We start from the raw sequence: 23,122 nt of genomic DNA, 5'->3' as shown, positions 1-23,122 counted from the left end.
AAAATAGTAGAGGACCTAGGACCTACACTGTCACACTGTCAAAACCTTTGAAAATGTTCACACATAACTTACAGCTGAACATAATCACATGACATCAGAGTTAAAAATACAACAAAACACAGTTGTTTGAACCAGTGGCCATTAGGCTGTGTGGTCAGCAAGGTGTTTCCCATCACGCCTTGGGTCAGCGCAGTCAGAGGAAAGAAACTACGTCCGACCGCGCCATCTGACATGGCGGTTCTGCACAGTATTTGCTAATTTCAAACAAGTCTTTTCTTTCTCTCTCTCTCACCTGACCGTGCTGACTGAAGGCAAGATGGTGATACAGTGTCAGTTGCTGATCTAACACCCCTGGTGAAAAAAACATGTTTTGGTTGTTGGTTTAAGCTGGTCCTTTGCTGGTTTATGCTGGTCATGTTGCTGGTCAAGGACCAGCATAAACCAGCTAGGGACCAGCTTAAAACCAGCACCAAAACATACCTAGCCAGCATCCCAGCATCAAAACATGCCTACCAGGATATGCCGTTTTTTTCACCAGGGACAAATGAATGCTCTCCAGATACCACACATACGTCTGCAAGATGCTCCTTGATGTTTTGTTCTCTTCAAAATGTTTGATTTAAACTCTATGATGTTTTCATGAGTGTTTCCACACACTCTGAAAGTGCATTGTCTATGTTGTTGTCATGTGTACAATAATATACATGGATAAGCTATTTATAATAAACATTGCAATATTCTACAAATAATAATACTACTAATAAAAATAATAATGAATAAACAAAAAATAAGAATGGCAATTTCATTTCATGATGGCTTCGGATGGTCTTTCTCGCAACAAGCGGTTTTCTGCTCGGAGAGTACACCTTCAACATTATTGATCGTGAGGGTAATAGTCAACCCAATCTGGCAACCCTGGGAAGCACTCTTGTGTGTTTTCCCACATGTGGGAAGTCACTTGAAATCGGACACTTTCTTCAGCGCGAAGGACGCTAGACGATGGATTGAGGAAAGAATATATTTGTTCTGTACACAGAACACAGAGAAAAACGTTGCGCAGATCTAGTGTCCGAATAGCGCGGCAATAAAAACGAAAAATAAAGTTTAACTCGCGGAACTTTGCATTGCTCTCCTCCAGTGAGCATCAGCTTGAACAAGAACCTGCGGCTTTCAGCACCCACTTGACTCCGGTAATGACACAAACGGCTTTTTTCTCCTAGTGATGATACGGTGTTGACAGGTCGAATTGAGACTGTATGAGACTGCAGAATCTAGAATAGATGTGTACGCATTTTATCCTCGGTATTGTGTAATTGTCTTTCTCCTTAGTGACCCAAAAGTGTTTGCGATAAAAACAGGTTCTGTCTTCTCTGTTGTCATTGTGCATGTGTAATAAATAATAGATTCAACAGAAATAATTGTATTTGTCTCCTGTTGAAATGTCACAGATTTTCGACGTTTGTCTACATTTTACGAACTGAGAAGGTATTTGTAGAGGAGATGAATTAGGGATCTATTATGTTGGCCATTATATTCTTGTCGCACCAGTGCTAGTCGTTTAAGATACAGTATAGTTTTGGACGACAGTGAGGGGTGCAGAGATGTCAACTTTTTTTTAAATACATAGTTTTGCACATACATTATATATATATATATGTGTGTGTGTGTGTGTGTGTGTAAAAGACAAAACCAACTTTAGTTTAACTTTGATCATTATTGCAGGTTAACTAACAACAGCAAAATAAATGTAACATGTAATGCTATGCAATACACACGATATAGGATGTTTCTACCCGTGACATGACTAAGTGGGGTGATCTATCATCATTGCTGGTGAACCTGTCTTCTCTGAGAAGTCATTGTGAGGATGATGACTATTTGTGTCATTTTGCTTTAGTGTGAAACAGAATGCCGCAACAAAAATATGAAACTTCTCATGTAAGTTGCAGTCAAATGAAAAAAGACAAATATTAGAGACAGATGTGGGAACAGAGAGAAAAGGAGGTTTGCAGAGCAGTGAGGTTTGCTGTTTTTGTTTTTTTTCATGCTCCCCATTATCCAGTAGATTTACAGTAATCTGAGTTGCATAGCAGCCACATGAGCTCACAGTGCTGTCCACACTTTGTGCCAAACTGTCAGTGTGCACTTGTATAATCAGAGAGACCAGATAGAGTGCTTTTTAATGACATTTTTAAACTGGACTCTGTTTGTTTTGTAAGAAGTAGACAGTGGTTACCATTTAAGTAGAAGTGGATTCGTCAAGCTTTTCTTTTGTTCGAGTTTTCTCCTCATAGAAACAATGTACCAACACTGCAGGAATGGAGAATAGAGCACTTTTTAATGACATTATCATCTTACAACATGCACTTTATAAGACTCCTTGATGCACAAAGTTTTTTGCACCTTTAAAATTAAAATTGTTTTGAATAAAAAGTTTTAATTACCCCCTTTATTTTTTCATTATTATGTATTTCATTATATTTAAATGTCGTAAGCTACTGTGTTAAACGTCAGAGAGAATCTGATTGGTTGGTGCAATTTTGTAGAAACAGTAGCATAAAATAAATAAAAACATACATACATACATACATTAATGAATCACGAAAACGAGGGTCATTTACAGAGTTTGAAATGAGCTTATCCAATTAAATAAAGTTACTGTGTGGAAGCCCACAGTTTTGAATGTGCAGAGTGAATATTATTTAAAAGGTTTCTGTTTTAGGTATGGTACAGTATGTTCATTGACTTTTTATGATACTTCTTAAATCTTATGCAGACTTGTGCTATGCTGCAAACAGGTCTGGTTTATTTATTTATTTATTTATTTATATTTATTTATTTATTTATTATAATTATACAGTATATAGAATTTTAGCAGGTGATATGGATCAGATTTGAACCAAATTCAAATTCTTCTTTATGTTTGATTTTCTCTTTCAGTGTTTTTTTTTTTTTTTTTTTTTTTTTTTTTTTTTTTTTAATTTATTATTTATTTGTATTATTTTCAGCATTGTACATTAATACTGAAGACATTCAAACTATGAATATGTTTTATATATGAGATTGTCCAAAGTAGCTACATTAACCTTAATGACAGTTTGGCACAGTTTGACCCCGAATGGCTTTGAGTTGTCAAGAGATAATTTCTTGCCTTCTTAATGTGCTTTAGACCAGTTAAGATGAGTTAGATCAGTTGTCTTATGCAGTACAGAGTCAATAGCCCTATTACCGCTACTCTTAGTACTGTACAAATTCATATTATGGCAAGAAACACTCAAGAAGAAATGAAGGTCAATCAGTCCAAAAAATCTAGAGAACTAGAGAATAAAAATCTGGAGAATGTATCTCCAGAGCCCTCCTGAGGACCGTCCCAGGAAAGGAAGACCCAGAGATACCGCTGATGTAGAGGATACGTTTGTTAGAATTACCAGCTTCAGAAACAGCTGACAGCCCACATAAATGCTTTTTGGTGTTCAAATGGCAGACAAATTTCAACATCCACTGTACAGAGGAAACCGTGTGAGTCAAGCCTTCATGGTTGAATTGCGGCAAAGAAACCATTACTTCAGAAGAACAACAAGCAGAAGAGACTTGCTTGGGCCAAGAAACACAAGGAATGGACGTTAGATCAGTGGAAAACTGTCCTTTCGTCTGATGAGTGCAAATTGGAGATTTTTGATTCTAACCGCCATGTCTTTGTTAGACGCAGAGAGGGTGAACAGCTGGTTCTTGAATGCGTGTTTTCCATTGTAAAACATGGAGGAGGAAGAGGTGTGATGGTGAAAGCGTGCTTTGCCGGTGACACTGTTGGTGAGTCAAAATTGAGGGCACACTTAACCAGCATGGCTAGCACAGCATTTTGGGATGATCCCACCTGGTTTGCACTTTAGTCGGGCTATCATTTGATTTCCAACAGGACAGTGACCCTAATCACACCTCTCGTTTCTGTACGAGCTATGTGTTCAAGAAGAAGAGCGATGGAGTGCTTCATCAGATCACCTGACTTCCGCAATCATGCAAAATCCAATTTACAAAAAGGGTCGTTCCAACCGCTTTGTTGCAATTGCAAGTGTTTCTGAGGAACTACACTGTTTCGTGGAAGAATTAAGTTTTATCATTACACTTTATTTGCTCTGTTTTATTTTGTCAAACCTTACCACGTATATGGAATAACCGTTTTTTAAAAAAGCAATAGGTGGTTCACAATGAATTTCACTGTAAACCATGATGGTTTTATGGGATGGTTTGGGCTGAGCTGGACCGGAGAATGAAGCAAAAGCCACCAACAAGTACTCAACACCTCTGGGAACTCCTTTAAGATTGTTGACTGAGAAAATGGCAAGAGTGTGCAAAGCTGTCTTCAAAGCAAAAGGTGGCTACTTTGAAGAACGGAAAATATAAAGCATATTGTGGGTTATTTAATGTTTTTATTAACTGCATAACTCCATATTTGTTCTGTCATCATTTCAATGTCCTCAGTATTAACATACGATGTTGAAAACACTAAAAAGAAAACCGAATAAGAAGGGGTGTCTGAACTTTTGACTGGTAGTGTATGTTTATAAACTATTTACAATAGTTTCCATTTACATTGTAGGACATTCTTATTCTTGAGAGAGTCCAACAGTACAGTTGAAGTGTAAAGATGACCAAATTATATATTAGAATTGTCTAAGTCTAATAAAACTGTTGGTCACAGCTACTCCTGTCCTTGAATTAATCTTCTTTTTGCCATTTTGCCAGTGAGTTGTGAATGGAGAACAAGGCAATGTATCTGACCACCACCAATGAAGACAGGGATAACAGCTCATTCTTTGAGGAGGGCTATGATGGAATGAATCTATCGAAACTCAACCTATGTGAAGAAGGTAAGGATCTTACACGCACGGCACATCAGCTCAGCATCTATCACAGAGCTAAATAAAAAAAGAAAAACACCATTTTCCATCTGATCAAGACAAGCCCTTTCTTTCATATTGTCTCTAAAGAACTTAAAATTGCCACTGTCACTCAAACTCTTAATGAACCTCAATCAGACCCTGCAATATTTGCTTGTTTCTGTTTCTTTATTTTGCTCTTTTCTTATTTCTCACCACAGTTTGAGAAAATGTAGTTGCCCCACAGCTGCAGTCTCACTTAGAAGAAAATAAACTCTTTTAATCAGGCACTTAGACTGCATGGCTCAGGGTAATCAATGACCTCCCGTCTGAGGAATTTTGGGTCACTTACTATTCTATTGCTTCATCTCAGCTCTTTATTTGACGCTCTCTCTCTCTCTCTCTCTCTCTCTCTTACAAAAAAGTCCCTTGGCAGTCTTGCCTGTCATGGTACTAGACTTTCCTGGATCATTGTTTAACTCTTGGAAAAACAATACTTCATCTCCATTTTGTCAATGCGGTTGTCAGCTCCCAGTTGTCAAACAGTACTTTCGGTCTCCCTCTTCCTTCTGCTGATGTTTATTGCTGTTCATCTATCTATGTACAATATTACACAGCGGGTCATTTGAGAATGTCAAAAGGCAAGAAAAATCTTGTCACAGCATTTACATATTATTGCTATTTTGTTGGTATGATTGCTTCTGTTGTCCTCATTTTTAAGTCACTTTGGATAAAACTGTCTGCTAAACGATTAAATGTAAATGTTGGTGTAAATATCGAAAGCAGAATTCATTATTTAAAACGCACACACAGGGTTATGCGATCATTGGTTGTTGCCGCTGCTATTGTACAAAAAAGAGCGTTGACCATGGGTTTAGGAATATACAGTGTGAAACATCAGCATATGGATACCCAGGATTCATTCCTGTAGGCTTATGCAGGAAAAAGTCTTGAAATTAAATTTCAGACTATTAATTGTTATTTTTATGTTGGTTTCCTGCTCATGCTATAGATTGTAAACTGACTGACGCTGTCATTGTTAGCATCATGCAGGGATCCCACAATGTATACAAATATTATGTGAAATTCCCGATTTTTTTTTTTTTTTTTTTAATTTCTTCTGTGGAAAAAAAAAAAAAAAAAAAGATAAATAGAAATAACAATCTGAAGAATCTGAAGAAGAATTTTTTTTTGAAGGGAACTTGTCGATAACATCATTCCTGCATGTCGTGTGATGATTATAACATCATGACAGAGAAGGGGAATTTGAGCTGGAGTCAGTGCAGTGTTACTGCATGAAGTGTGCATGGATTACTTTTACTCTATGTTCTACTTAAAATATGAAACTTAGATGTACTTTTGTTAAGAGATGGGCAATGCCACTTATTTTATTTTCAGTCAGATGCTGAAAGCCAATTATCACAGAGATCAATACCAATTCCGGTACCTCTAAACCAGAGATGTTTAACCGTCCTCCTGGAGACACACTGCCCTGTCTGCAACCTTAATCAAACCCACCTGAACCAGGTAGTCAAATTCTTCAGGGTTGCTTGAAAATAACAGGCAGGTGTGCTGAATTTGAACTTCTGCAAAACTGTTAAACAGTTAAAACCACTGGCTTATTTGCATTGTGGTCTTCAATGTTATTAGACAGGATGAAGAAAAGGGTGTAAAAAAACAAAAAAAGCAATACAAAAGAAAAAAAAATGAGGCAATATCTACTCAATTCTAATTCTAATATGACCTGACTCTTCAGTCTAGTTTGGATTAGTTTCAGTGTCGGTGCACTTCTATCTGTCTTGTGTCTTGTTTTTTTTGTTGTTTTGGCACATGGTGTCTGTCTGCATGTGTTCTTCTGTCCTCTGTGCTGTTGGAACACAAGGCTTTTGGTGGTGTTTGTTTGCATGTAAGCACATGTTTATTTGTTTTATGCCATATTTTTGTTGTGTCTCAATGGGCCTGTTTACACATGGTCACTTCATGCATTTTCTCTGATCGGATAGCTAAGGTGTAAATGCCCTCCGAAATGCTTTCGAGGCGCATTTAAATCCCATCGCTCAAACCACTTCAGGGCCCTCACGAAAAATTTATTCAAGTGTGCTATTAGGCCCCGAGGCGTACCGCACTGCCTTTTTTTGGTGACTTTTAAAAAAGAGCAGTGCGTTGCGGTTTTTTATGTTGCTAGGCAACCATCAAAATTCTGTCCATCTAATCAAAGGATTATAGTGCGAGCACTCTAAAATCTTTGGGTTTTTTTTCAACTTCCGGTGCTCAGAGCGCTCTGGGAAAAACAAGAGGGGCATCAAGCGGTTAAAACATGAGGCGCCCAGGTCGCATAACGTTCACTGCCAATAGAAAACAATTCAAAAAAGGCGCTTACTGCAAAAACGTGTTCTGTCTGATCGGGGCCTTAGTATACTTCTTTTAAACTAAAAATAGGAAAATATACTTTTAGTCTTTAGTACTTTTATGTACTTCTAGAAATATACTTACAATTACGTTTAAATATACTTGACTATCATGTGGCAAGCCACAGTAATATTGAGGACATTATGGACCTGGCGCTCCCCATGAGGTTTGATGCCCCTATTCTCTCTCCTTCTCCGCCATGGATGCCTGAACTGCCTGCTCCACTATGGCTCCCTGCTCCGCCATGGCCTCCCAAACTGTGTGCTCCACCATGGCTTCCCGAGCTCCCTGATCCGCCATGGCCTCCCGAACTGTGTGTGCCGCCATGGCTTCCTGAACTCCACCCTGTGTCTGCCCTGCACCAGCTTCCAGGGCGCCCACCCCCCCTCCTCCCCGGTGGATATGTTATGGCACGAGTCGCGCCTTCCGGGAGGGGGGGAGTAATGTCACACCCCTGTGGACTGTTTATGTTGGTTTCTCCCTCTTGTGCCCATATTTGGTTGTTCCTGTTTCCTGTCCTTGTTTAATCATCATTAGTTTACCTTGTTTCACCTGTGCCTTAATTAAGTTCATCATTATCACCTGTCTTTATAAGTTGCATTCTGTTCAGTGTTTGGTGTCCGGTGTTGTCAATGTATGCGTGGTTCTACCCTCCCGTTGTTGGATTTACCTGCTTTGGAGTTTTCCTGTGGATTATATTAAAGACTTTATCTTTGACCTTCATCTTCCTTCGCCCCTTCCTCGCACGATGCGTGACAATACCTGAGCATCAAACTATATTCATACACAGGTGCGGTTGTATTATTAGGTATTATTTTTTCAGATTTCTTTTATTAGACTGTATTGGATATAGGAATGTTCATTTCAGTTATTTTATTTCTCCTAACCGATAACCAACAACCGACGGTCGTTAAGCCATTATCAACCATTACCTGGCGAGAGTAGGCTATGTTAAATTACAAATAAATTACGTGCCTGTGACCCATTAAAAATATCTAAATTTGTTTTCCAGGGATATATTTTGTACACGCAAGAAGCAGCATAAACAACAGAACGTGAGGATTCACATGGTTACATCACGCACCTGCAGTGCTTCTGCAAACAGAGAATAATTAATAAATATGTTATATAATAAATAATGAATAAATTAACAAAACAAAAGAAAAAAATGAAACAAGTAGCAGCCTATATGCAGAATTTAATTCATTTTTGTGATGCGCTCTTCAGAAAACGGCATCCTGTTTGTATTACAAAAGTACACTTTGTTTTTATTGTGAATGTACACAAAAAAAAAAAAAAAAATCAAAAGAATTTTGAATAATGACTTACTCATATATGGCTACAAAAGGAGTATTGTAAGTTGTTTCTGCTTTCATAAGAGGGAAAAAGAATTAAGTGATCGTGCCGTGCCTCTGGCGCAGTTAAGCATTACTAACACACCAAATGCAGCCTGTTTATTGTCATAATAAAATACAATCAACCAAACATATTGAAAAACCATGCTATTTTACTTCCCCTCACTCCACAACAAATAAATTAAATTTAACGGAGAACTGTTAAATTGACAGAACTGAGAACAAAACAAGAATGAAAATATAAGCTAAGAAGCCAAACAATTTAATGTAAAATTTTGTACTTTTTGTACAAAATTAATACATTTTAACTTGCAGTGTACTAAAGGAACATGAAATTAATATATGCATATTTGAAAAGTAACTCATCTTTTTCTTACCATATATAAAATAATTTTAGATACCATTTTAATAATATGAATATGATTTAATTTGAAACTACAGAGAAACGGTGCTGTAATATGAGCAACAGCACGAACATGGACACTGCCTATAGGCTAATTCTGTCATGTGACACCATGACAAGTGTTTTTTTTTTTTTTTTTTTTTTATGTACTAATGTACTACTGTTATAGGCTATATAAAAAGTTACAGTCTAATATAACAGTGCTAATGCAACACACATCACTGTGGATGAGTAGCTGAGTATCTCTTCAGCAAGCTGATGTGCTAACTGCCAAAAATAAAGTTGCAGACGTTCAACACACAATTATCTTTATTAAAAGTAGTAAGATTAACTTATATTTCCAGTGCTGATGTCGCACTCTCCTGTTGTGGTCTTCGATCTTGAAATTAGCTGATAGTGAATAAAATGTAGCACATATCTGTTGCTTTTGTTAATGTGAACTTGAATTTCCACTGGAATTGAAGATGGGATTTTTATCTGTTTTGCGGGGAGACATTTATATGGCCAGTGGAATGTAAATGGAACCATTTTGACAAATCGCATGGAACTGGACAGGGGTGTTTTCTTGTCATGCCTATGGACTGTCTGTGTGTATTTTTCTCCCCATGTGCTCTCTGTGACCTAGTTTCTCCCTCCTGTTGATTAGTCATTTGGTTCAGGTGTGTCTCATCAATTACCCTCATATAGTCTCATATTTAAGGTGTTGTCTGCCCCATGTTTCTTTGTCTGGTGTTAAATGTCTATATGTGCTACGTGCATCACCTGCCTGCCTGCGTTACCCTGTGGATGTTTATTGAAGAGTGTTGTTTGCGATTATATTCCTCTCCTTTCTTATATTGTCTCCTCACCACACCCTGACAGTAACATGGGTGGGTCAGGGAGCCTGGGGGGCCTTGGGGGCCATGGCGGAGCAGACAGTTCATGAGGCCATGGCGGATCAGGGAGCTCAGGGGACCATGGTGGAGCACACAGTTCGGGAGGCCATGGCGGAGCACATGGTTCGGGAGGCCATGGCAGATCAGGAAGTTCGGGAGGCCATGGCAGAGCAGGCAGTTCAGGCATATGACAAGGGAGGAGCTTCGGAGGACTTGGGGAAGCGTGGGAAGAACAGAAGGAAAGAACCCTTTGGAGCTGTATGTGAGCGGTGCTGGCTGGCGGTGAGATGGGAGGAGGATTAGGATCCTCCACATCAACAAAAGACTCAGAATTACTTATAGAATCTGCTATGGGTCTACAGCAACTGTCAGGAGTCAGAAAGCAAAACAAACGATCATCATATAGTCCCATCCGGAAACAAGCGCTGATCATAAAATTGCTCCAACTCACCAGATGTAAGAGGCTCAGGAACTCCTCCACATACCGCTCCAAAGATCTTCCCCCCTGCCAGAACTCTAGGAGAAAGTCCTCAGCCCAGTTTATCTTTACGGTCCTGTCTTCTGTCACAGTATGTTGTAGGGAGAATGCAGGAGATGAAGGAAAATAAACTTCAATAGACTTTAATAAACTAAGTGATGGGGGAAAACAAACAAAGAAGGAGGCTAACACAAGAACAACTGAGTAACAAAGTAGACAGGATGATGAACTCATAGGAAACAGGAACTTAAATACACTTGATAATTAATAACAGGTGGAGGAGTAATCAGTATGTATTCGTTGTCAGGCCTCACGCACCGAACCGAGATGTCCGGTTTTAAAACCTTGCACAGTACTGAGTCGGCGTTGTTAAAAGTCTTTAATGATATTTTAATGACCACAGACGCAGGTCATACCATGGGATTAGTACTGCTAGATTTGAGTGCAGCTTTTGACTTTGTTGATCATAGGATTCTTCTATCCCGGCTCGAACACTCCATTGGCATTGCAGGCACAGTCTTGAAATGGTTTCAATCTTTCCTGTCTAATAGAACTTTCTCTGTTAGATTAGGTATCTTTTCATCCTCGTCGGCTCAGCTCACTTGTGGTGTGCCCCAGGGTTCGATCTTAGCACCATTGCTATTTTCTTTGTATATGCTGCCCCTGGGATCCATCATGAGTAAGTTTGGGATATCATACCATTGTTACGCAGACAATACACAACTCTACATACCAATAAAACGTAGTGATAACTCAGCATACAAAAGATTAGAAGCTTGTTTGCAAGAATCAAAACGTGGCTCACAAATAACTTTATGCTGCTTAACGAAGAGAAAACCCAAATCATTCAATATGGGCCAAATAAAGAGTTAAATGGCGATTCTGTTGATCTTGGCACACTTACTCCGTTTCTTACATCAGATGTCAAAGATCTTGGATTTCACTTGGACAATAGTCTTACATTAGAAAAGCAAGTTAATACAATAGTCACTACTGGTTTCTTTCATATTCGTCGATTAGCTAAAGTCAAACCTTTCTTGAGCAGGAAAAGTTTTGAAACCATTATCCACGATTTCATTTCCACTTGACTCGATTACTGTAACTCTTTGTATGCTGGGTTACCTCTCTCTTCTATTTCTCGCCTTCAGATGGTACAAAATGCGGCTGCCCGTCTACTCACTGGCAGCTGCAAACGAGATCATATCACACCTATCTTACGCTCTCTACATTGGTTGCCAGTACGCTATCGATTTGACTATAAAATCCTACTATTCGTGTATAAAGCTTTAAACAACCTAGCTCCGAGTTATCTCGCTTACTCAACACCTACAATCCGGTTAGGTCGCTTAGATCCCAAGACGGTCTTCTTTTGTGAATACCACAGTCTCGCTTGCAGTGCAGGGGTGACAGAGCCTTTGCTGTAGTTGGTCCTAAACTGTGGAACAATCTGCCATTCCCCATTAAAACTGCTTCCTCATTGCCGGCATTTAAATCTTTGGTAAAAACACATCTCTTCTCTTGTGCTTTTGATTGTTTGTAATGGGCATGTACTTTACTTGTTTTTTATGAGGTTTTTATTCTTTTGTAAACTTTGTACAGCACTTTGGCAACTAAGGTTGATTTGAAATGTGCTTTATAAATAAATTGAAATTGAAATTGAAAATTTGCACACACGTTTATTTAATTACTAATGGTAAAGCTGCAACAAGTCATATTTCCCTTGAAGGAAGTCCCAAGACCCATTTTTGTGACAACCTTGAGTGTCTACTACAAAGGCTGCATTATGTAACTGTAACTATATGAAGTTACAAATAACTTTCAAGCCTTTCTTTGCCCTGACAAGATGTGAATTGGAGTGTGTCAGTAATGATTTTTCTGTATTTTTGTGACTTTTGTCATGTCACATCTTCTCAGTTTTTGTGTTTGTGTATTTCAGATTTCATTCTTGGTTTTAACGCAAACTTACTGATAATCCAAACTGCACTACAATCTGTGTAATAGAGCAGTAGTTCCCAACCACGTACCTGGAATACCCCCTAACACTGCATATTTTGCATCTCTCCTTTGTCTGACACACCCTTTTCAGGTCTTGGAGTATCTACTAATGATCTGAATCAGGTGTGTTTGATTAAGGAGACATAGAAAACATGCAGTGTCGGGGGCCTCCAGGAACGTGGTTGGGAATAGAGTACAATATTTAAAATTACACAATAATTTAAATCTGTGTGTTTCCTTTCTCATCTCCCTGTTGATCCATTTTTATCTTCCATGGTAGGTTCAGCAAAGGGCAGGAGAAAAACTAATAATTGCTGTGGTCAATTGGATTCCTTCACTGCAATCAAATATGCCATTGTGTCCCTTTATATTCTGGTACTGCTCACCATATTTGGTCTCTGCATAGCAGGTAGGCATGTGTTGTTTTTCTCTCTCTTTGTCATTGTCTCTTTCTTGAACCTTGCACTTCTGTTGAGCCAAATTTCATTTACTGACGTCTGTCCAATTTATCTGACATATTTTGCTTTAACACAATTTTATACTTTATTTAAATCATTATTTAATCTAATCAGACTGACTAGATCTTTCTTAAATTAAATAAACAAAAATACAAGTTTTAGAATTATTTGGCAGGAAAAAAAACATGCTCTGTGTATTTATAGAATTGAAGGGTTTCCAAATTGCATGGATTATAATGGCACCACTAGTAATGTTAGTTAAGATGCTAGTCATCTTAATTACTGTTGTTTGTTATAGGCCTATTTCACAATGTGACGTCCGCGAGCCGGAAGTAGGGTAAACTCTTTTCCGGTAAAAGCGCTGCCAGAGCGGCAGAGACTAAAAATAGTAAATCTTGTAGCATATATATATATATATATATATGCACTAGACTTTAACATTGTCCGTCATTCTAATGGACAGGGTCGTAAAAATTCAGTCATAATCTATTATTACCCGTTTCGTATTTTAATTATTATAATGAATTAAATTGCTTTTATTTTTGTTCACATTTTCATTTTTAATCATGAACTTACATGACGACAGCACAGTGTTTAAAAAAAAAAAAAAAAAAATACACAAGGGCTGACCAAAAAAAAAAAAAAAAAAAAAAAAAAAAAAACGATTTCTCCATTTTAATAGATTCACATTTTGATGAACCAGTATTGATTCTTAAATCCCAACTGATCTTTTGTTCTATGCTGTTTTCAGATGATGAATGAACAGTGTGCCTTCCTTCCAGTAAATAGCATTAGGCTAGGCTTTGTGTTATTTGTTGTCTCACATTTCAAATTCTGTCCATTTCATTAGGAAATTCAAGCAGTAAATACCGTTTTGGTATTTGTTCTTTAATGTGACGTGATAGATCGTTGTAGCTTCTGTGTACTCACCTGTGCGGAATCAAATGCATAGCAAAAGATTAGTGACCAGTATGTCCAGTGCTCTAGTATGTATATATAACTGCATATATCCTAACTGCAAATGGTGCTCTTACTGCTAGAATTAATCGCTACGTTTGATACATATTTGATACGATTTACACTGAGACAAGTAATGCATTATAAACAATCATTACCTAAATCCTGAATGTATTTACCTTAAGCTGATGTGGTTTCTCATGCTTTCTTAATGACCTATAACACCTGGCCCTAATTACCACTTTCCCTACAATAATGTTTGAGACTGAAGTGTCCAAACACACAAATAAACAGTTATTACCGGATAGGACATTTTTATTATTATTATTTTTATTATTAATAATAAGCCACTTTTAAATTCATCCATAAAAACAACATTGATAATTCAGTGATATCATGGCAGCTGCCTAACATAACACACATACCTTGATAATCAAATATAAATTGCTCCAAAAAGTATTTATAACCCATGTCCAATTTTGATCACTTCACATCTCCCTGAAAACTATCAACAAAACGGACAACAACGGCTATTCATATTGTTGGTAAATTTGTTAATGATTGGGAGAAAATGAGTTTGCGTTCGCACTCGCACTGACAATGAATGAATGAATGACGACTGTGATGGGCGGCAGCACAACCGGAAGTATGTAACGAGGACGCTGAGGCGGAAGTTGAAACCATATGCGGAAGTTTATTAACAGCAGCAGCGTACAATAAAACAGGCAGAGGGTCAGCAAACTGGAAAGGCAGTCCATAAGCAACACAACACAAACGTAATCCGAGCAGCAGAGAGGTAAATCGAGGCAGTGGGTCAGTTACCGGGGAATCAGTCCAATATAACAAACGTAGCAACAGGGGTAGTCCAGAGAGCGATAGTCAGGCAGAAATAGGTCAAACCTTGAAAGCAGTCCACACAGGCAAACAATCCAAACAAGGGTGATCCGTAAACTCAGAAGTCCATAAACAAAGCAAAACAGCAACAGGTAATCCAACAGAGTGATATACAACGCTCGGTAAGGCAGGTTAACTGGCAATACTTCGCAAAGGTGTGAGCACATGGTGAGTCCTTAAATACTGCCAAACAGGAAGTAGCAGTAGAAGCAGCAGAGGGAGCATGCAGGCAGTCCTGGGCTGAGGGCTCCCTCTGCTGGCTTGGCCTTACAGAATCCCCCCCTAGGAGCGACTCCTGGAGCTCAAAACAACAGTCCAGGTGGGTGGGGGAACAGAGGCAAAACAGGGGGTGGGACGGAGGGCCAGGTCCATGTAGAGCAGGTGGGCCTGGATCATGGAGCAGGGACAGACAGCGAAGCACTGGAGGACCTGGGCCGTGGAGCTGTGGCAGACAGTAGAACCCTGGAGGTCCTGGACCGTGGTGCTTTGGCAGACAGTGGAAACCTGGAGGACCTGGGCCGTGGAGCGACAGCAGACCGTGAAACATTGACGTGCCTGGGCCGCGGAGCAATGATAGACAGTGGAACACTGGAGGTCCTGGGCCGTGAAGCAGTAGCAGACCATGAAGTACTGGAAGGCCAGGGCCGTGGAGCAATGGCAGAGTAGGGAACCATGGTGGGGCAGGCAGAGCAGGTAGAGCTGGGAGCCATGGCGACGCAGGCAGAGCAGACAGAACAGGGGGCCATAGCGAGGCAGGCAGAGCAGGGAGCCGTGGCGAGGCAGGCAGAGCAAGGAGCCATGGCGAGGCAGGTAGAGCAGGCAGAGCAGGAAGCCATGGCGAGGCAGGCAGAGCAGGCGTAACAGGGAGCCATTGCAGGGCAGGCAGAGCGGTGTGTACATGAATGATCTCTTTGGCCTTCTTGATTGCGACATGGCGGGCAGAGAGTTCATTATAGGCCTTCTTGGCTATGACATGACAGGCAGAGAGTTCATAGTAGGCCTTTGTGACTGTGACATGACGGGCAGAGAGTTCATGATAGGACGCCGCCCCCATAGGAGGATCTACAGCTTGCGCTGACACCTCTGGGGGCATGGGCGCAGATGCTTGGGCAGGTGTGGCAGGGCAATTATAAATGGCCTTCATGGCCGTGACAGGACAGGCAGAGAGTCTGTGGGGAAACGCCGCCCCTTGAGGAGATTCTGCAGCCGGAGCTGCCACTTCTGGGGGCATTGGCGCAGACTCATAGACAGAGGAGGCCTCTGTCGTAGACTTGTGGACAGGCGTGGCCTCTAGAGCAGGTTCGTGGACAGACGAGGCTTCTGGAGCACAGTGTGCAGCCCACACACTGAAAATGGCTATGGCCATTACAGGCAGCACAGTAGCTAGTGGGGTGTCTGTTGACCTTGTGGGTGCTGATGCTATGGGCTTGTGGCTTGTGAATGTGGGCTCTGCGTGGCTTGGGAGCGTGGGCTCTGCGTGGCTTGGGAGCGTGGGCTCTGCGTGGCTTGGGAGCGTGGGCTCTGCGTGGCTTGGGAGCGTGGGCTCTGCGTGGCTTGGGAGCGTGGGCTCTGCGTGGCTTGGGAGCGTGGGCTCTGCGTGGCTTGGGAGCGTGGGCTCTGCGTGGCTTGGGAGCGTGGGCTCTGCGTGGCTTGGGAGAGTAGATACGTGAGGTGGATTGAGAAGGTTAGAAGGGACCATAGTTTTTTGCCTTGACTCATGGAGGCCTGCCGTGGCCGGACTTGACTCAGGGAGGCCTGCCGTGGCCGGACTTGACTCAGGGAGGCCTGCCGTGGCCGGACTTGAGTCGGGAAGAACGGCGGTGACTTGACCTGGCTTGTGCAGTCCAGCTGTGACTTGACTTGGCTTGTGAAGGTCAACTGTGACTTGACTTGGCTCAAGAAGAACAACCGTGGCGTGGCTTAGCTCAGAGAAAACAGCAGCAATTTGACTTGGCTTGTGAAGATCTGCTGTAACGTGACTTGACTCAGGAACAACATGGCTTGACTCGTGGGGAACAGCTGTGACTTGGCTTGACTCGTGGGGAACAGCTGTGACTTGGCATGGCTCATAGAGAACAGCTGTATCTTGGCTTGACTCATGGGGGATAACAGCTGTATCTTGGCTTGGCTCGTGGAACATAGCAGTGACTTGGCTTGATTCATGGGGAACAACTGTGTCCTTGCTTGACTCATGGAGAACAACAGCTGTATCTTGGCTTGGCTCGTGGAACACAGCTGTGACTTGGCTTGGTTCATGGGGAACAGCTGCGGCCTTGCTTGACTCACGGAGAACAGCAGCTCTGAAGCTTGACCGGGCTCTGAAGCTTGGCCGGGCTCTGAAGCTTGGCCGGGCTCTGGAACTGGACTTGACTTGGAAGCCTGATAGAACTTGGAAACTTGACTTGACCCTGGAACTTGACTGGACTTGGAAGCCTGACTGGACTTGGAAACTTGACTTGACCCTGAAACTCGACTGGACTTGGAAGCTTTTGACCTTGGAGCAGCAACTGCAGCTTGACTTGGTTCTGCAGCTTGACTTGGTTCTGCAGCTTGACTTGGTTCTGCAGCTTGACTTGGTACAGGAACAGTAGCTGTAATCTTACTTGGCTCGGGGGTGGCAGCTGTGACCTTACTTGACTCAGGAAACACAGCCGTGACTTGACTTGATGCAGCTGCAACTTGACCTGGATCAGGGGTAGCTGCCATTTTAGCTGCCCATACAGCCATTAGGGGTGAGTCCAGTACATGGACCATCATGAGGCGTGGCTTGGAAACAGCGATTATTTTGTGGAGTGGCTCTGAGATGGCGGCCATCTTGTGAACAGGTTTGGGGTTGGCGGCCATTTTGTGGACTGGCTCTGGAATGGAGGCCATCTTGTGGACTGGTTCTGGAATGGCGGCCATCTTGTGAACAGGTTTGGGGTTGGCAGCCATCTTGTGGACAGGTTTGGGGATGGCGGCCACGACGGGTGCAGACTCTGGACGGGCGGCAGGCGTGGCGTGAGCAGGCCCTGGAGGCGGCAGGCGTGGCGTGGCTTGAACAGGCCCTGGCTCGGCAGGCGTGGCGTGAGCAGGCTTTGGCTTGGTGGATGTGGCTTGAACAGGCTGTGGTGTGGTGGTTACTGCGGGATTGCGGGGTCCCTCGTCCGTAATCCCAACAGTGTATGGTGATCCGCTTAAGAGCAGAGCATGATCGATATATTCCTCCAGTGACCAACAAATTTCCCCCCCTGGCAGACTTGAACTAAGGGGCTCGTTCAATCCAAAACGAAAAAAGTCCTTTAGAGCCACATCATTAAAATCTACCAAATGACACAGTCCACAAAAATCCTCAACATAATCCTCTATGGCCCGGTCGCCTTGACGAAGGCAGATGAGATGAGATACTGCTGGGTTCATGATTTTAGTTGTGTATGTCGTAACTTCCGCTGGATTCAGGGGAGGCGAAGTATTCTGTAACGAGGACGCTGAAGTAGCAGTAGAAGCAGCAGAGGGAGCATGCAGGCAGTCCTGGGCTGAGGGCTCCCTCTGCTGGCTTGGGTCAAACCTTGAAAGCAGTCCACACAGGCAAACAATCCAAACAAGGGTGATCAAAGTACCACTACCCTACTTCCGTTCTCGGCCGCCATATTGTGAAATAGGCCTATTGTACTTTTAAGTTGCACTCTGTTATTATTAATATTATCACATGTGAAATAATGTTTGAGAAGCAGCAAACGTACTTATAATAGTAACAGTAACAGCACTTGTGCATGGGTTGCAAGAAATTGACACATAAAGATAAACACCGAAGACAGGTATTACAAACAAAGAAGAGTATAAATTCCATTCTATGGTGAAAATCTGTGTCAGTGAAGTATCTACATGAATCTTCCGGTTTCTTAATCCAAACTAATTTATTCAGGTTTGCAAAAATGTACAACAGAAGCAAACAAAAGACACGGTAGAAAACCATGTGCTTCCACAGCTGATCACACAGGAAGTTATGCCCCCAGTACTATAACATCTGGACAGGCAGAATGTTAAATATTAAACAAATAATCCAGAAACATAATATTGAAAACCAAAATTATAAAATAAACACAGAAAAATATAATATTATTAAACATAAAATAAGTAAATATGGTTTGAGCATTATGAGCATTATAGGCTTACTGTCTCAATCAGCTTCCAACAAGAGACAGAGCTTTGTGATAGGTCTATTAAGCTTGCTTGTTTTTGTCTTAATTTGAACTCTGCATACAAGTCCATGTTCATCCTGTATTATTTTGATAACTCTTCCCATTACCCATGAATTTCTGGGAGCTGATTCATCTACAATCAATATAATATCTCCAGGGTTATAATTTCAGGATACTTTCATCCATTTTTGACGTCTTTGAAGCTCTGGTAAATATTCTTTAATCCATCGCTTCCAAAAGAGATTGGCCATATATTGCATCTGTTTCCATCTTTTTCGTGCATAGAGGTCTTTCTCTTGGAAGAGTCCAGGGGGCAAAGCAGGTCTTACCTTCATTAGCAGCAAGTGGTTAGGTGTGAGGGCTTCTAGATCATTCGGGTTCTTTGAACTCTCAAAGTGGCATTGAGAATCTTCTTAACAAAATGGAGTATACGCTCCCTTACACCTCCATGGTGCGATCCAACTGGAGGATTGAATAACCATTTGATGCCATGTTGAAGTAAGGTGCTTTCAATTTTGGAATTATTCCATTCTTGAATTGACCTTCTGAGCTCTCGATCAGCTCCTGTAAAATTAGTTCCATTGTCGGAGCGCATTTCCATGACTTGACCCCTTTTTGCTATGAAGCGTCAAAGAGCATTGATAAATGAGTATCTAAGGATGTTGTGACCTCTATGTAAACAGCTCTGCAAGCCAGGCAAGTAAAGATGATACCATAGAGTTTAACCATAGTCCTTCCACACTTAGCTTTAAATGGACCAAAACAGTCGAATCCACAGCGGGTTCATCAGGAAGTATTTTATTTCTGGGTAAGTCTGCCATCATTTGTTGACCAGTAGCACCATGTTGCCTACGGCAAATTGTACACCTAGATAGGATTCTTCTTATCAAGGAATTGGCATTGGGGATCCAGTACTTTTGGCGCAATCTAGAAAGAATATGGTTGCGTCCACTATGACCAGTTTCTTTGTGGATTTCTTGCAGAATCAACTCCGATATTCTGTGATCTTTTAGTAAGATGGCTGGATGTTTGGCTTCCGTTGACACGGATGCACGACCAAGTCTTCCACCGACACGGAGAATTTCATCTTGAAGTACTGGACATAGCTTGCTTATGTGGCTTCCTCTATTAATTAATTTTTTGCTGTTGCAGTGCAGAGATCTGCTTAAAAAATGTCTTTCTCTGGCAGTATTGAATGACTCAGTATTGGCTAACTCAGCTTGCTGAAGTTTATCAACTGTTAGATTCTTTCTCCACAGTGCATGATTCTTCTCTTTGTCCTGTTCAGGCTCAGTCTGTGTAAGACTCTTACCAGGTTTTCCTTTCCTTTTGGAGCGGCTCAGCAGCATACCTTTTACTTTGAGCAGCCAATGATTTCCAAGAAGAGAATTATTCCATCAACCTCTCCATTGCATCACTTTCTCTCTCCTTGGTTGTTACCAGATTAACAATGACACTTCCTTTCCCAATTTCAGGGTCTGCTTCAGTAAGTTCCTCTAAGTGATAAGAATTCCCTTGCCATTGTTCATCTGTTTTGGTGATGAAGCTAGGGCCCAAAACCCACGTTTTGTTCTGCATAAAGGTTTCAATGCTTTGACCTCTGGAGGCACAATCTGCAGGATTTGACTGTGAGCTGACATATTTCCATTGGGACACTGTGGATGTTTGCAGTATTGCCGATATCCTATTGGTCACAAACCTGCGGAATCTGCTTTTCTCATTAGCTAGGTACTTAAGCACAGCAGTGCTATCGGTCCAAAACACTGAATCCTTAAACAGCAAGTGTAGCTCTCTCTTTAACATTTGGTCCACGAGCACAGCTAAAGTCACTGCTGCCAGTTCCAAATGTGGAATTGTTGTAGGTTTGATGGGTACTACTCTAGCCTTTCCTAAGGCAAAAGCACAATGGATTTCATTGTTGGAATTCTGCTGTACTATGTATGTTACTGTGCCAAAACCAACCTCACTTGCATCAGAAAAATGGTGCAGTTGAGCAGACATGGTATCTCCAAATTGTGCAGGTTTAAAGCGTCTGTCAATTCCAAATTCATTGAGCTGAGCCAGATCCGCAAGCCATTTAGACCATTGCTGAGCCATATACTCTGGCACCATCTCATCCCAACTGAATTTCAGTCTACAAAGTTCCTGCAAGATGATGGTAATAAGATCCCCAATGGATCATACACTGAGCTAATCATAGATAGAATTCCTCTTCTTGTTAGGGGTTTGTTGTGGATGAACACTCAGAATTTAAAGCAGTCAGACTGGCTGCACCGTAGTACCCCTAAAACTCTTTTAATGGGAAGTTAGAGTTATTTAAATTAAAATTTTTCATCTCTTTAGCCCTTTCTCTCTCAGGAATTTGTGCCAATTTGACAGCACTGTTGCTAATCCATTTTGTTAATTTGAAGCCCCCAGCTAGACAAATGGCTGTTAGATCATGGTACAGAGAGATGGTTTGATCAACAGAACTGACAGATTTCAGGCAGTCGTCCACATAAAAGTTGTGCATTGTTGTACTTATTACGACTGGATCAAATTGGTGACTATTGTCGTCAGCACATCGTCTCAGGGCATAGTTAGCACAGCTTGGTGATGATGTGGCGTCAAACAGATGGACTTCCATTCTGTACTCCTCTAAAGCCCGGTTAAAGTCATCACCCAGCCACCACAAGAATCTGAGCATCAGCATCTTCAGAGGGAATTTTTTTACCTGTGGAACATTGCTTCCACATCTGCCATAATTTTCACAGGCTCTTGGCGAAATCTCAGTATAACTCCAATTAGAGTACTGGTCAGGTCTGGTCCTTGAAGAAGTTGCTCATTTAGGCTAGTACCCTGGAAGGAAGGCCCACAGTCAAATACCACACAAATTTTGTTTTTGGTGGAATGATACACTCTGTGGGGTGGAAGGTACCGTACCTTTCCATCGTTACGATCGAGGTTTGTGGCTTTAACTGCATAGCCTTAGGTGATTACATCATTCATAAAATCAACATAATCTTGATGAAATAATGGATTCTTGAGGAGTTTGTTTCTCAGATTGAATGCACGCTGCTTAGCAAGGCTTTGATTGTTAGACATTTCAACATCCTTATTCTTCTTATTCCTGGCAGCTTTCAGGGAAGTTATATTTGAACTGCTGGCTCCACAAATCCTCTAATCTGGAAACAGATATTCGATTAGAATATACTTTGGTTATTCCATCTTTGAGTCGGTTACAGGTTTGTACCCTTAGTGGCCCATTTAGAGCAGTCTTCACAGCATACGGCCCATCATTTACACTATGAATTGCCTCTTGTGGCTCCACTGCCTTTGGCACATTAGTACCAATTAGCAGACCTATTTCTGCATGAATGCATGGGACTTGTACACCAGTTAGATGTGGCCATCGATCCACCTCTTCCTGCTGTGGGATGTGATCCTTGCTCACTGGAATCACTCTTTGAGAGAAAACTTCAGTTAGTTTAACGAAGTCATTGTTAATCAAACCACTCACGTCCAAGTCCGTTACAACATTCCTGTGCACAACCCTTTGCTCCCCCATAGTGGTAAGGAGAATATTCACTGCCTGTCCATAGAGGTTGAGCTCCTTCATGTATCAGTACAGAAGGAGGCATTATTTCCAGGGTCTAGAAAAGCGTAAGAGTTTACCACTTTACTGCCTTTTCCTGCTTTAACTTGTACTGGAACAATCCCTAGAGTACTGCTTACATCCCTGGCCTCATTGTCAGCAAGTTTACTGTCTGTATCCACAAAGCCACTGATAATGGTTGGGTTACCGTCATTCATTTGCTCCTCCTTGGATGGAACTAGAACTCTATCCTTAGCCTTTATATGCAGCACAGTAGCATGTACCAGTGAACACACACGGCAGCTTAGTTTTTCCTCACAGGATTTACTCATATGCCTACTCTTCAGGCAACTGAAATACAGGCCTTTGCTTCTTAGGAAGTCCAGCTTATCTTTGTCAAGTAAGTTTTGTAACTTTTTACATTGTTCCAAAACATGATACTCTTTACAAAAGATACATTTGTTGGAATACCTGCTTATCACTTGACAGACCCTTCTTAGTTGGACATGAGGTAGAATTTTGGTTGACAGTTACTGCTGTAGCCATGGAGGTGACGTTCTTCTTACCACTTACGCCATCTGTTTTAATTGACCGTGCTTCAGGTAGTGGCTTCCTTGTAGCTTGAGTTTTATCTCGCAGATCTCCAAACACTGGGTGCTGTGCTCT

At 41.4% G+C, this 23,122-nt stretch overlaps 1 long non-coding RNA gene across 1 annotated transcript; it reads left to right on the top strand.

Moving 5' to 3' along the window:
- The first annotated feature begins 977 nt into the window (after positions 1-977).
- Positions 978-12,806, top strand: LOC127161424 (uncharacterized). The gene is made up of 3 exons (XR_007827040.1): positions 978-1,190; positions 4,744-4,868; positions 12,673-12,806. It is a non-coding gene; the product is annotated as an uncharacterized LOC127161424 (long non-coding RNA).
- The last annotated feature ends 10,316 nt before the right edge of the window (positions 12,807-23,122 follow it).

Source organism: Labeo rohita, unplaced genomic scaffold (genome assembly GCF_022985175.1).
Source record: "Labeo rohita strain BAU-BD-2019 unplaced genomic scaffold, IGBB_LRoh.1.0 scaffold_649, whole genome shotgun sequence".
NCBI classification, from domain to species: domain Eukaryota; kingdom Metazoa; phylum Chordata; class Actinopteri; order Cypriniformes; family Cyprinidae; genus Labeo; species Labeo rohita.
Note: the sequence above shows the minus strand (reverse complement) of the source record. Positions and strands in the feature narration are given on the sequence as shown.